Source organism: Gallus gallus, chromosome 10 (assembly GCF_016699485.2).
Source record: "Gallus gallus isolate bGalGal1 chromosome 10, bGalGal1.mat.broiler.GRCg7b, whole genome shotgun sequence".
NCBI lineage: Eukaryota > Metazoa > Chordata > Aves > Galliformes > Phasianidae > Gallus > Gallus gallus.
In genome coordinates, this window is record NC_052541.1 from 16,438,565 (window position 1) to 16,451,184 (window position 12,620).

The 12,620-nt window shown below is 45.4% G+C and overlaps 1 protein-coding gene and 1 long non-coding RNA gene across 15 annotated transcripts in view; one reads left to right on the forward strand and one right to left on the reverse strand.

Annotated features, from left to right (window-relative positions):
* The window catches only part of LOC112533186, a 113,497-nt gene that overhangs the window by 72,587 nt on the left and 28,290 nt on the right, over positions 1 to 12,620 (forward strand). For all 7 annotated transcript variants that reach the window (XR_005862597.2, XR_005862598.2, XR_005862602.2 and 4 more), the window contains exons 2-3: positions 2,993 to 3,162; positions 3,344 to 3,534. This is a non-coding gene — a long non-coding RNA (uncharacterized LOC112533186). The remainder of the gene's footprint in view (positions 1 to 2,992; positions 3,163 to 3,343; positions 3,535 to 12,620) is intronic.
* FAM169B (family with sequence similarity 169 member B) overlaps positions 1 to 12,620 on the reverse strand; it is a 266,727-nt gene that overhangs the window by 13,531 nt on the left and 240,576 nt on the right. For 2 of the 8 annotated variants that reach the window (XR_005862588.2, XR_005862592.2), the window contains exon 15: positions 8,625 to 8,691. The exons of the other annotated variants lie outside the window; for them this stretch is intronic. The gene's annotated coding sequence lies outside the window, so the exon portion shown is untranslated. The remainder of the gene's footprint in view (positions 1 to 8,624; positions 8,692 to 12,620) is intronic. 8 annotated transcript variants of the gene reach the window in all.

Genomic DNA, 12,620 nt, shown 5'->3' on the forward strand with positions numbered 1-12,620 from the left:
ACTGTGAGAATTTTGAGGCACTGCAGTAGTTAAATGTCAACACTAGTTGGTCTTCTCTGATTTATATGGGAGATGTGGGGAGTCACCAGAATAGGCCATTGGCCTTCCAAGGACGAAGCAGAAGAATTTAGGAACATCTTCCTCCGCAGCTCAGAATAAAGGGGTTTGAGCAGCTTTGCCTATTGCCAGAATCACTGCCAGTACCCAGCAAAAGACTTGTGAAAGTTTCCTCCCTTCTTAAACCTGCAGAAGGTTTTGTGTTGTCACTTAAATGTAGAGTAGCTGATAAAATTCAAGGATGTTGAGCAAGACTGAGCTCAGTCACTCATGCCACAAAGAAGGTATGTTTTATTAAATTCTGAGCTCCTTACATATTCACACCAGCCTCTGAATCACACTGCTTTTCCTTTCAACCAGAGGATATTCCCCCACTGACAAAGATTTTGCAAGTAAAGCTGTTCTACACTTTTGTTTGCCCTGAACTGAGATGCACGTACTTTGGGTCTGCAAACCAGCAACTTGAAAATCACTGCCTGCAGAGCACACTGAAGAAGGAAAGATGGAACTACAGGGTAACGTTTGAGTAGCAGACAAACTAATCACGCAGTACCCGCTTTGTCTTTCCACACTGGGGCCGGGTTTGACACGTCTTCCATTTAGTTCTGTAACTGACCAGCCCTTATACTTCATTTACTCCTCATTTAATTTCTGCAGCATCTTCCTGCATCCTTTTTTGGAAACCTCCATAATATTCCTGCCAAAATGCAGTCACCGGGGACTGCTCAGATGTCCTCAGACCCCCTTGGATTTAATCTTTTCTTGTGAGTGTGCTGTGCGTTTTCTTCAGTGCTGGTATATGTGTTATCTCGTTTGATTGCATTTCATTTTGCATCCATATGCATGTTCTCATCCTGGATTGTATCCGTAAGATTTTCCCATGACACATTTTCTGCTGTGACAGGATTTACTTTGTGGATTCATCTCTTCAAAGAGATGTGGGGCCTTTTTCCTATGTTTAGGTGCTCACTGTTAGGATTTTCTGTGCCATCACAACTTCACAGTGATACCAGGTTAGACATGGTCTTTCTTCCAGCTCAGTAGGGGTAAAACTTGAAATCCTTTCGAACTGAAGTTGCTAGAATGGCAGTCTGCAGTTTGTTCCCTATCATCCAGTTTGCTGTTGGTTGTTCCATGCTTTGAGTGTTTCTACAAGGCAAAGTCATAAATACTGTCCCAAGATCGGTCATGTGTTCAGAGCACTGGGACCCCTTTTTGAAGAATATCCTTGGACAAGTCACTGATCTCTCCATGCCTCAGTTCCCTGGATAAAATAATACGGATGGATAAAATAGTACTAATGCCAGCCCGACTTCCTTTAGACATTGTGAGAATCGGTGCACAGACAGACAGGTATCAAAGTAATAAGGGTCACGGGAGTTAGATAAAAAAATAAAGCAGAAATTACTTAAGACTTTGACAGCTGCTAAGGATTACCATTCATTTTAAAATATCTCTGCCTGTTTACAAACTGGGATCGTTCCTAACGTGTAACTTCAGCCTCCCAGCTGAAGTGAGGGCATTAGCAAGTCTCGCAGTGCAGCACAGCACAGCACAGCACAGCATACCTTATCTCTGTCGGTGAAAAATCAAAGGCACGTTTCCAGCTGTGCCCGTGAGCACTGTTTGGTCACTGAACAAAGCAACTGGCACCTCATATCCAGCCTCCCGAATGATCGCAGCCTGATTCAGGTGCACAAACAAGTGCAGAAATGAGCTCCATGCACAGAACTTGTTGTTATTCAATCAAGCCTTTAATTGTAAGTGTTTTAAGCAAGGAATTGCCCTGTTTTATGAAAGTGTGCTCAGCATTACTCCGCCGTGGACATCTGTCATTCAGCAGGCGCCACCCAATAAAAGCACTTAAAATGTTCTGTTCCTCAATTAAAATATAAAACAGAGCTGTTTAGGGGCTTTTATGAGGTGATTTCTGTTTACCTGACAGATTTCCACACTGGAGGAGTACGGAGTGGGATTTCAGTTTCTGATCAGAAGCAACCACTCTACAGAATAGTAAAGCTCCAGTTGTTCTGATTTATTCTTTTTAAACTTCAGGAGCACTAAACACGTGGGGAACAAAGAAGTCTCCACTCCAAAGTTCAAAACTAGGAAGGGCTGTTGCTGGTTGCGTGCCCTCCCCAGACAGACAGATGCCATCAGCCCTGCGTTTGCACTCTGCTGCTGTGGCAGGGCTGAAGAAATGCTGGAACCAGAACTAATCTTTGCAGCCTGCATCAGCCCCTGCTAGCCTCTTCCAAACCGAATCTGGCAAATCCTAGGGAAAAAAAAGCTTGTTATGCTCTGATCTGAAGCAGCCTGTTATAAGGAGGATCGCAACTACAGCTGGGCAGAGAACTCCATTTTCCCCTGATGGAGCACTGCATGAATGTTGTCGTGGTTCTCCTGGTCTCCTAACCTGCCTATGGCTTTGAACAGAGACCTTTCTTTGTTCCTCCTGCTGTTCAAACAGAATTGTACCATACGCTTCTATTTCTCCTTGTGTGAGAGCCTCAGACCTACCCTGGGATGACAGGTGCCTCTTGCCATTGCTAGGCTGGCCACTGCAACCAGGTCTATTTTTAATGACCCTCATTAGAGGTGACACTTTCGCAGTACCAGTGCTGCTGTACCGCTAATGATAAGACTCTCTGTGCCATCAGGTACAAGATGTGCCCACCTGTACCCTCACCAGGATTTCCCCGTTCCTCACCAGCAGCTTTACTCAACTGTATCCCACCCCTCTGTGGTACGTTTCCTTGCTGAACTGCATTTGGAATACCTCTGCCAGCTCATGCCAGAGGCTGATGAGCAAGGAAATGCTGTGCCAATCCATCTTCAGCCTGGAAACTACAGAAAAAGCTTTGCTTTGTATTATGCATGGTATCTGGAAAAGCAGTGGTTTGCTCCACAGTCTCCTGTGTTTCATCCTATGCAGGGCCCGCTCAGTTCATCATACCCAGTCAGCATTGGGATGAAGGAGGACGGCACTGTCATGATGAGAACACTGTGAAGGAGGATGGCACTGTCATGATGAGAACACTGTGTCCTTAGAAGATGAAGCCTTCAACACTGAACCTTAAAACCAAGCCATCCAGCTCCTGCCAGGTACTAATTTTTGAAGTAATTCTCCCCTTCCACCACTGTTACCTGTTGTGTTAGTCTTCATCACACTGGGGTCACACAGCTGGGCTCCAGCACCACGGGCAAGTGAAGGACAGAGCTCATGGGGCTATGCCGAGGGGAGTGAAAGTAGGCACATTACCCAGTGCCACTCTTCTCCCTACAGGTCCTTGTGGTTGCCTGTGGCTCCATGGAACTGCCACATCAAGTAATGAACCTCAAGGTGAACCAAACCAGGATACCACACACATCACACCAGCCCTCCTTTGGGAAATGCAGACCTGTCCCAGGAGTTTCAGGCATCCTGTGTTCATCCTGCATCGCCTCGTTGAAGAAGTAAAACTACCTGCTGCTGAGGTAAAAATAATTAACGGTACTAAGGCTCAAGATGGTGATTCTCTGCTCAGCTGTCATTGTAATCTTCCATGAGAAATAAAATTTCCTTTTAAAATTAAGGAGAGGAAAAGCAAACTAAACCCATGAACAACTACCTCCTGGGTTTTGCATAGCAGATACTGGGTGGAGGCTTTCTCCCTCGAACAGCGCTGCTGAGAATATGGTAGGAAATGTTATGTTAGCCTTTAACTCAATCTGTTGGGTTTTCTTCCTCTCCAGCAGCAGCATGAGTTAAGGATGAGACATTTGCCTTCACTGTGATACCCCCACTGTCAGTTCAAGTCAGATTCTTTCTGTTACTTATGTGCACCCTTTTGTAAGCATATTGATTACACAAGTGAGTTCTCGAGTACTCGGGCACTCAATACAGCCACACAATGGAGAAAAGCATCCCAGTTAACGCAGAATTACACGTGTGCTAAACATACCAGGGGACAAGAAGAAATACTGACATACAATTCAAAGCCACAACTTAAGAGCTGTGTATTTTACTGCAAGGCAGCACTTTATGCTATTAAAAATAAAACCTGCAATTTAATTTCCAAGCCGTGGCAGAATTGCCATCTTTAGGCCACTTTCGAACACACCAGATTGTTTCACAAGAATCCAAAATCCAGTGCAAGCCCCTCCCTCCCTTGTTCATTTTTACCCTTTGCATTATGAATGCTGTGAGTAAGGGCTGCCTGTTTCACAGGGGGCTTGGTATCACAGGAAGCTGGTTGTTGATCTCTGGATGCCTGCAGGCCAGCAATCTGTGCTACAAGTTACCCCTCTTAAAAAAAATAAAAAAAGACAAGTGGATAAAACTGGTACAAGCATCTGTAACAAGCTAATTGGACCCTTGTGGGCAACATAGCAGATACGAAATTAAAACAAACAAAACATGTCATTGTACAACTGTACTTTCAGGACCATTATGACAAAGGGATCTGTCTGAATTTTTATTTTTGGTTTGTTTTGTTTAAAAGGACCTAATTATGGCCAGAGCTGGAGTATCACAAGTCGGTTTTCATCTATAAAGAAAGGATATTTTGCCTCTGAACCTGAGAAATTGTTAGAAGTTGGTAATTAGTATGACTTGTTAATAGAGTTTGGCTGTGATTAAGCTGTGATTGAGTGTGAGTTTGGTTCTTGTCAATGTGAATGCCTGTAAGGTTGAGAGATGTTTAATGAGACACCTGTTGTCAGCAGCACCCAGTGGGCTTTGTCACGCCTGATTGGAATTTGTACTACAGAGCAGGAGTGATGCAACTCTGAAACACAGCAGTACATGGGCACCTGGTGGAGCACGAGGGGGCTGAGGCCTGAAGGAGGGTCAGACCTGTGGCGTACAGTACCTGGCTGAGAAGGGCAGCCCCTCAGTGAGAGCAGGCTCTGCAGTGCAGCTTTGCAGCCTGTAGAAAGTTGAGTGCCCTGGGGACAGGCTATATCCAGCAGGCCAGGTGATGCTTTGCAAGCTGAACAGTTGCTCTAGCTCCATCCATGGTATTTAATATGATAAATCCTCCTTGTCAAGAGCCATGCAATTATGTCTGACGTGGGGAGTGCAACAGGCAAAAACTGCTGAGATCTTAATTTATCCTCTGTGGAGTTTTAACGTATCTCTCCTTGGGAGAAGGCAAGAGAGGGGATGCACCCGGGTATAGTTAATGCCTCTCCAAGTGCTGCCTTCTTGGGTAAGCAGCAATACCGGAGCTCTTTAAAATGTTACGTTGATGGAGAAAGGCTCTGCTCAGCTCAGCTGTGGTCCATTCCTATCTCTGGACATCTTCCTCAAGCAAAAACGTCCCAGGGAGCAAACTCAGTATCTCCTGGGATTAGGCCAGCGAGAAAGTTTCTTTTGAAGACTGCATTTTTCAGTTAGAAATCAGCATAATTTTCCACATGACTCCATGTAGCTACTCCTCACACCGAAATCCAGGCCTGATCATAAGTTTGTATATTTGGACTGCATACATAAAATATCATTTCCCCAAAACATCTTTTAACATTTTCAAGTCGTTCCTATTTAAAACATACCTCAGATTTACATGAAAAAGGACTGAGGAGCTGGAAACAATCAAGCTGGTCACTTTCACAGTCTCTTAGTATCTGAGGTCTGCCTTGGCTGGGAGCAGAGCAGCAACATTTCAGCTTGTCCCTGAGGAAGGAGCCGGTGGCTTTGTGATGAAGCTGAGCAACCACTGGATGGCATTGCTCTACACAAATGCACCTGTGAGCACATGCAGCTGAGTGCGAGCAGGCTGCTTCACCAAAGAGATTAATTCAGACCCGAGAGGCTCAGGCTGCTGTGACCTTACCAATCCTTTAAATAATAGTCGGGCTTCTCTTAGCTGTCTGGCTCCGAGTTCCGGACACAGACTTCGGTCAGAGCGAACAAGGCAGACTTCCCAAAGCACACTCAGATCTAGGCTGAGTGTGTTCTTCCTTCATTTTAGGTTACATCACATATTCAGCCAGTTTTTTTATGCTCTTCCTTCTTATGAGAGGGAAAAAATTTGTAGCTTGCGATCGTCTGAAAGTGACTCAGGGCAAGGACAGCCAGCCAGCAAGTTCTGCCTTCACACAAGTCCTGGTCCTGCAGCCATTCTGGCCAGGCAGTTCCAGCTCCCAGGGCTCAGCACAGTGCAAGTCAGCTAGGGTGGTTATTTGGGTGTAATGGGGAAAGAAGAAGTAAAGAAAAAAAAAAAGGAAAAAACTGGGTGCCAGGCATGTATGGCTTTGATGTGGGTTCCATAATTCTGAGACTTATTATCCCAAGTGTGGTGCTTGTGCTTGTGACCGTGGCCTCTCAGCACACATAATACAACTCTGCCTTCTGCTACAGCACTTATTGATAAGGAGTCAGCTGGTGGCCAAATAACCTGATGTTCATATTTTCCCCCGGGGTCTGTGTTTCTTTCATTAACAGCACACTGCATTGGCCTAGTTTTTTTAACGACTACATCTGGCCAAGCCTATCTGAAAATGTCATTGGCCCAGTTCAGGCCCAGGAGAAATCCGCTGATGGCTTTGGAGAAGCAGCAGGATATTTGAAATCGCAGCCCCACAGAAGGTGGATCTGAAGGGGAATAATGCAGGATTTTTGAGAGTCAACTTTAAATTAACTGACACCCATAGTCTGCACATCTGTCTTCAAACCAGGATATAACTTACAGTCTTGTATATTGACTGTTAGGTAAAGATTTCTGAGCACAGATTGCCTATTAGTCTTGCCCCAGTTTTGACTGATCTAACAAATGTAATAATCATAGCCGTTTGGGTAAATCCACTTAAACTGGAATTAAAATGTCATGATCAGTTCAAATCCTGTAACAGCTCCTACACGTTGGTTCTCAGGTCTGTACGCAGACCCTGTTGCACCTGCCTTCTGAAGTACTGGAGCAGTAGGACCAGTAGATCAGGTCATAAAATGTCACGTTTGTTTTATAACTCCACTTGTCTCCTCTTTCTGGACCTACCTCCAAGTCCAAACAAACAAACAAAAAAACCTGTATCCATCTTGATCTGCTCAGCAGTCTGTTAATAAATGCTTCCTGCTGTCAGAAATGCTCAGGCTCCGTGAGAAATGTAGGCTGTATTAGCAGTGGGAAACTCAGAGCCAACTTCTGATGGCCACCTCTCTGCTGCAGGGACTCCAAGAGGAGGCCAGAACAGCTGGTGTTGATTGACTGCTTACTGTCTCCTATTAGGAACCGTTGATGGAGATTTCTTGTGTCACCCACAGCCCCTGTGAAGTAACACAAGCCTTCAGTGGGCTCAGTGGTTTTAGTCTCTTTCCACTGACACTGGAGGAAAAGTCAATTTGTTCTGAATTTCAGCACAGCGCTGTGTTTGAACACAAGCAGGATAAATTTGAGCATTGTGTTGAGCAGTGGAGAGTAAAAGGATAAGGCATAAAAGGAAGGGTGTTCCTATACACCTTCCATTGCACAACAGGTTGTGTCTGGGAAACACTGCCCTGCACCCAGCGTTGGTGAGGGGTGATAGAAATCCTGACCAGGGCACCCACTGCTGTGCTGGCTGTTTTAAGACAGATTGTACAGGCAGGCAGGCAGCTCAGCATGCAAATTTGCCCTGGATTTTTCTAGAGTCACAGTAACTTCTCAGGCCTCCAGAAAGTCAAGGTGACCTTCGAAGGGGAAGTCCAGAGCATTGGTAAGTGATGGGAATTTATAAAGAAAAAAAAGAAATGTTAGACTAATTCCAACCCATTACAGAACTCTTAAGAAAAATGAACTGTATCTGCTGAAGTGGCTCATTCTGTTCAGTGGCACAATGTAATGGGGGATCTGTCACTGTCAGGGCTGTTCTCGTCTCACTGAAAGCCACGGTGCCTTTCACAACCACTAAATAAAAATTCAAGCCAGCTGTCCCACCTGCCGGAGCAGTTTCTATTCTGGGCTCGGGTGTGCTGCAGGTATTGTGCTCATTGATGAGCTGTGCCTTATTGTCCCTCGACATTGTTAGGGAATATTCTCTAGGTTATAATCGCTAGGACTGATAGAGGCAGAACATTTCAAGCCGTGCTGCTGCAGTTCAGGCTGCTATTGTGCATGGTGCTAGGCTATGGCTATATCTGCAGGTCAGACTATGGTGGGAAGCATTTTGATAGGAAATGAAAAAGAAACTTATGAGAAGTTGCCCAAGTCAGAAAAGATGGGGGCCTCCCTGGCTCTGGCTGTCAGTGAGGTGTTACGGCAAGATTAACAGCCTTTAGCAATGACACAGCTGTTCACTGAAGATGCTAACGTGCAAGCAGAGCAGGGAAAAGCCTCTGATGAAATAATGAACAGAGCCAGTGACTATTAGTAAAAGGGAAGTTTTTTCCCCAAGAAGCTGAAAGCCTCTTCAGGCTGGTTGTTTTAGTGGGAATAAGTTCAAAAACAAGCAGAGCCTCACTTCAGGTCTGCCGAAGAAGCTAAAATATTTTCCTTTCTTTTTAAAGTCAGACTGGCTTCTAGGGAGGAGAGTAACAGTGATAATGTAGATAATGAAGTCTCTTTAAGTGCCTTGGCAGAGAACATGCAGATTAACACACAAATCCTTACCCAAAGAAGGCATGCAGCACTGAGTCTCCTCCCCTGAAAGCACTGTCAGTTGTGACAGGAGTTAGTTCTGGAAGACAGTAGAAAGAAACTGGTATTTTGCCCACGATTGTCTTTCTAGGAAAAGAATCAGAACAGTGAATTTCTCCCTCTGCTGCTTATGGGTAGAAGTAGAAAACAGTATTTTATCGTCAGCTTTCCTGCTGACCAAACTGAGCTCATCCAGTGCATCAGGATCCCCCAGGACAACGTAATATCAAAGCCTTCTGCTGCAAGCCTTAGCATATCAGGATGTTTAACACAGAGTTACGCTTGGGAATTAGATTATGCTAGCCAAGGGTGCAGTTTTACAGTCAGCTTAAGCTGACCTGAGGCCAGGTTGCCAACAGCATTACTTCCCCGTTCAACCTATGTATCAACATTTATTCAGCCATGCAGTCCATTCCATGACTAGATTTGGCTGGGGCTTAAACATGATGGGAGTGTCAGTCTGAGAGATGGGGGATAAAATGGGACCACCCCTTCAAATGGCACTGTAGGTTTAAGCTAATCAAGAACAGCACTGAGAAGCTGTGCAGAAACAGGGAAGCTAAACTGCAGAGTCTCTCTTAGGGGGAACTTTTTACCCAATTTGCACCAAAACCTCCAGAGCCTTGAATTCATGCTTGAGGAACTCAGAACTGCCTGTCTGACCCCTATGGGGCTCAGGGAGCTGCTAGTGCTTTGCTGCTTTGCTCCTCACTCCCCATTTCATCTATTACATGCACCCCATCAGAAAAAAAAAGAGATTACTCTTAGATGCCACAGCCCCAAAGGTGTCAGGTCTGTACCTCCCTGCGGGATGTGGGTCAGATGCCCACCTCTGGCCACAGCTACCCCACAGGAGCAGTGGTTCCTCTCCCTTAAACCCCTCCACAGCCGTCCCACAGGAGCCGTTCTAGGAATGAAGTGAGTCAGGCCCTGCCACCGGCGTGCAGGGCAGCGACAGCAGCTACATCTGTTCTTTCTACTCTTTGCTCAGGATCTGTGACATTGCTATCAGTACAGCCTGAAACAGAACGGGTGCGAGCTCTGGGGAAGAGTAGAGGGTCTGGATGGAAACAATAACAACCACAGGGATACCACCAGCCCCAGCAGGAGCAAAAATGTTGCTTTACCACTTCTGAGTGCAGCAGAGCATATGGACAGTCTGGGACTGTTGTCAGCATCCCAGAATGGGGTAGCTCTGTTCTGGCAAACTCCATTTTTTGTCTTTATGACCAAAGAATAGTTGCATGTTGGAAGCTCTGTAGTTGCTAGGGGATGAGCCATTAATATGTTGGCGACTCAGAAGTCAGCCAAAGCAAATGCTGAGATAAAATTACTTTTTACCGCTTCTGTTTCACCCCAAGTGTGTCATCCAGTCTACTTGCTCTGCTTAGGGTATCTCCTGCACACTGTGCTGTGCTGACTTCTTTGTCCTTTTTGATTTTATTTGTCACCTTTCCCAACCAGGCCTCCAAAGAATAATATAAATGTGACAGCCTAGAAAGACTTCTTACATGATGAATCCCTGCTTACTGGCAGAGTAAGACTTCAGGCTGTTTTTCTCCTATAAAAAAACTTTCCTCTAGTTACCTGAAAAGTAAGAGTGGCATAAAATGAGTGATGATAATGATGAGAGCTGTGTTGCTAAATCAAAGTGTGGGAATGGGAATGCACCCTACAGAATCATTAGTAATTCTGTGATAGGGCTTAAGGGTGTTACCCAGTTCCCAGCCCACAGTTCTCCCTGCCCAGCTGTTGGGGTAACTTTGCATTATCTCATTACAGAACAGTGATGCTTTTTCCCTTCTCTCTAGTTTCTCCCTACTGATGTCACTGGTGGCTTCCGGTCACCATCCCCTCCTAACAGATGAAGGCTGTGGAGAAACGCTCCCCCCGTTCATGCCTGCAGCCTGTTTCACCACACTGCTCAGTGCAGCCTGCAAGTGTTGCCCGCAGCAGTGGCAAGCGCAGCTCTGGAGAGGTTTAATCCAAAACAGAACAGAGTACTCCTATTCCAAAATAAATACACCTATAGATCTCCGGATTTCACAATAGCATTCACTAAACAATGGAGAGAATACAAGGTGAGCACCTCTTAGGCATCCTTTCCTCCCTCCAGCCCAGTACCCTTCCATATATAACATAAAGATGTAGATATATTTTTAAAGCCTGGAGTTTTAAAGCAACTGCTCCCAGTCCCCTCCAGCGATTCCCCTGACACGTCCCCTTTGCCCTGCTACACAAGTGTATGGCTCCAAACCATTCTTCAGTGAAGTCAGTTCTGCTTTTCCTGTTTGTTTGCTTTAACCCACACCACTTACAGCTAACAGAGAAACAATACAAAGCCACGTTTTGTATGATCCCGTAGTACCCTGCAAACAACAGTATTCATTAAAAAATAGTCCAGGCATACTACAGCTGCCAGCTTCCGTCTCCACTGTGACACAGACATATTTTTTTTCATCTTAAGACACTGAACAAAAGTCAGAAACAGTTGCTCCGATCAAAAGAAATCTCTGCTAGAGTCTGTGGCTTGTTCACCCCTTCCCTTCATGCCAGCCACTGTTCATTTCATTGAATGTTAGTTCTGCTGTACAGATGGCTCTTGGGTAAGTCAGAGCAAATTCTGCACTGTACAGTAATACACTTAGAATGAATGTGTTGTTTCTATCAATGGAAAAGGAATTTAGCTACTCTGGGGACATGGGAACCATATATGCCGAGGTGAACACTGGTGTCTGTTAGTACCTTGTCTGTAGTGTCAGTATGGATGTACCTGGACTTGTTCTTTTGTAATCGGTGTTGTAGATGCAAACAGTGTTCATTTTAAAAATGCATATTTGACAGATAGAGCTCCGAAATAATAATAATATATCATAATCACTTTGAAAGCTTTCTCAATTGCAAGCCCATTTTCTCTTCAGATACTGTGAGTATTCCTTTAAACAGATGATGAGGGTAGGATTTCAGTTGTAGTGTTACATCACCTATATGTGCTCCTCAGCACTGTTTCTCCAAGCACACGTAGCAACTTCAGTCTGCTCCATATGCAGATATAGTACAATATTAACCAGCTACTTAATGACGAATAAAGTATTAAATGCATTTGGAAAATGCAGGAGGTGACTTGGGCCACAGGAATCCCAGGCATTTATACAGACTGGGAGGAGCAGTCCTTGAGAGTAGCCCTGCAGAGAAGGACCTGGGGGTCCTGGTGGATGACAGACTTAACGTGAGCCAGCAGTGTGCTCTTGCAGCTCGGAAAGCAAATGGTATCCTGGGCTCCATCAGAAGAGGGGTGGCCAGCAGGGACAGGGAGGTGATTGTCCCTCTCTGCTCTGCTCTTGTGAGGCCCCATCTGCAGTACTGTGTCCAAGTATGGAGCCCCCAATACAAGAAAGACACAGAGCTGTTGGAGAGGGTCCCGAGGAGGGCCACAAATATGATCACAGGGCTGGAGCACCACTACGAGGACAGGCTGAGGGAGCTGGGCTTATTCTGCCTGGAGAAGAGAAGGCTGTGGGGTGACCTCATTGCAGCCTTTCAGTACCTGAAGGGAGCCTATAAAAAAGAGGGGAGTCAACTCTTTGAAAGGGGAGATAACAGCAGGACAAGGGGAAATGGTTTTAAGTTGAGGCAGTGAAGATTTAAGTTGGATGTCAGGGGGAAGCTCTTTACTATGAGAGTGGTGAGGTGCTGGAACAGCTGCCCAGAGAGGCTGTGGATGCCTCATCTCTGGAGGTGTTCAAGGCCAGGTTGGATGGGGCCCTGGGCAGCCTGGGCTGGTATTAAATGGTGAGCCTTGGCACTTCTTTATTGTTTGTTTGTTTTACTTTCTGTGATTTGTTTCCACCCTTATTTGGAACACAAGCATTTCAATATTTTCCATTAAAAAGAACAAGACTGTGTTTCTGAGGTAGTGGGCAGCAAGAATTGAGGAGCTGGAATTACACTGTTTTGTATTCTTAATAG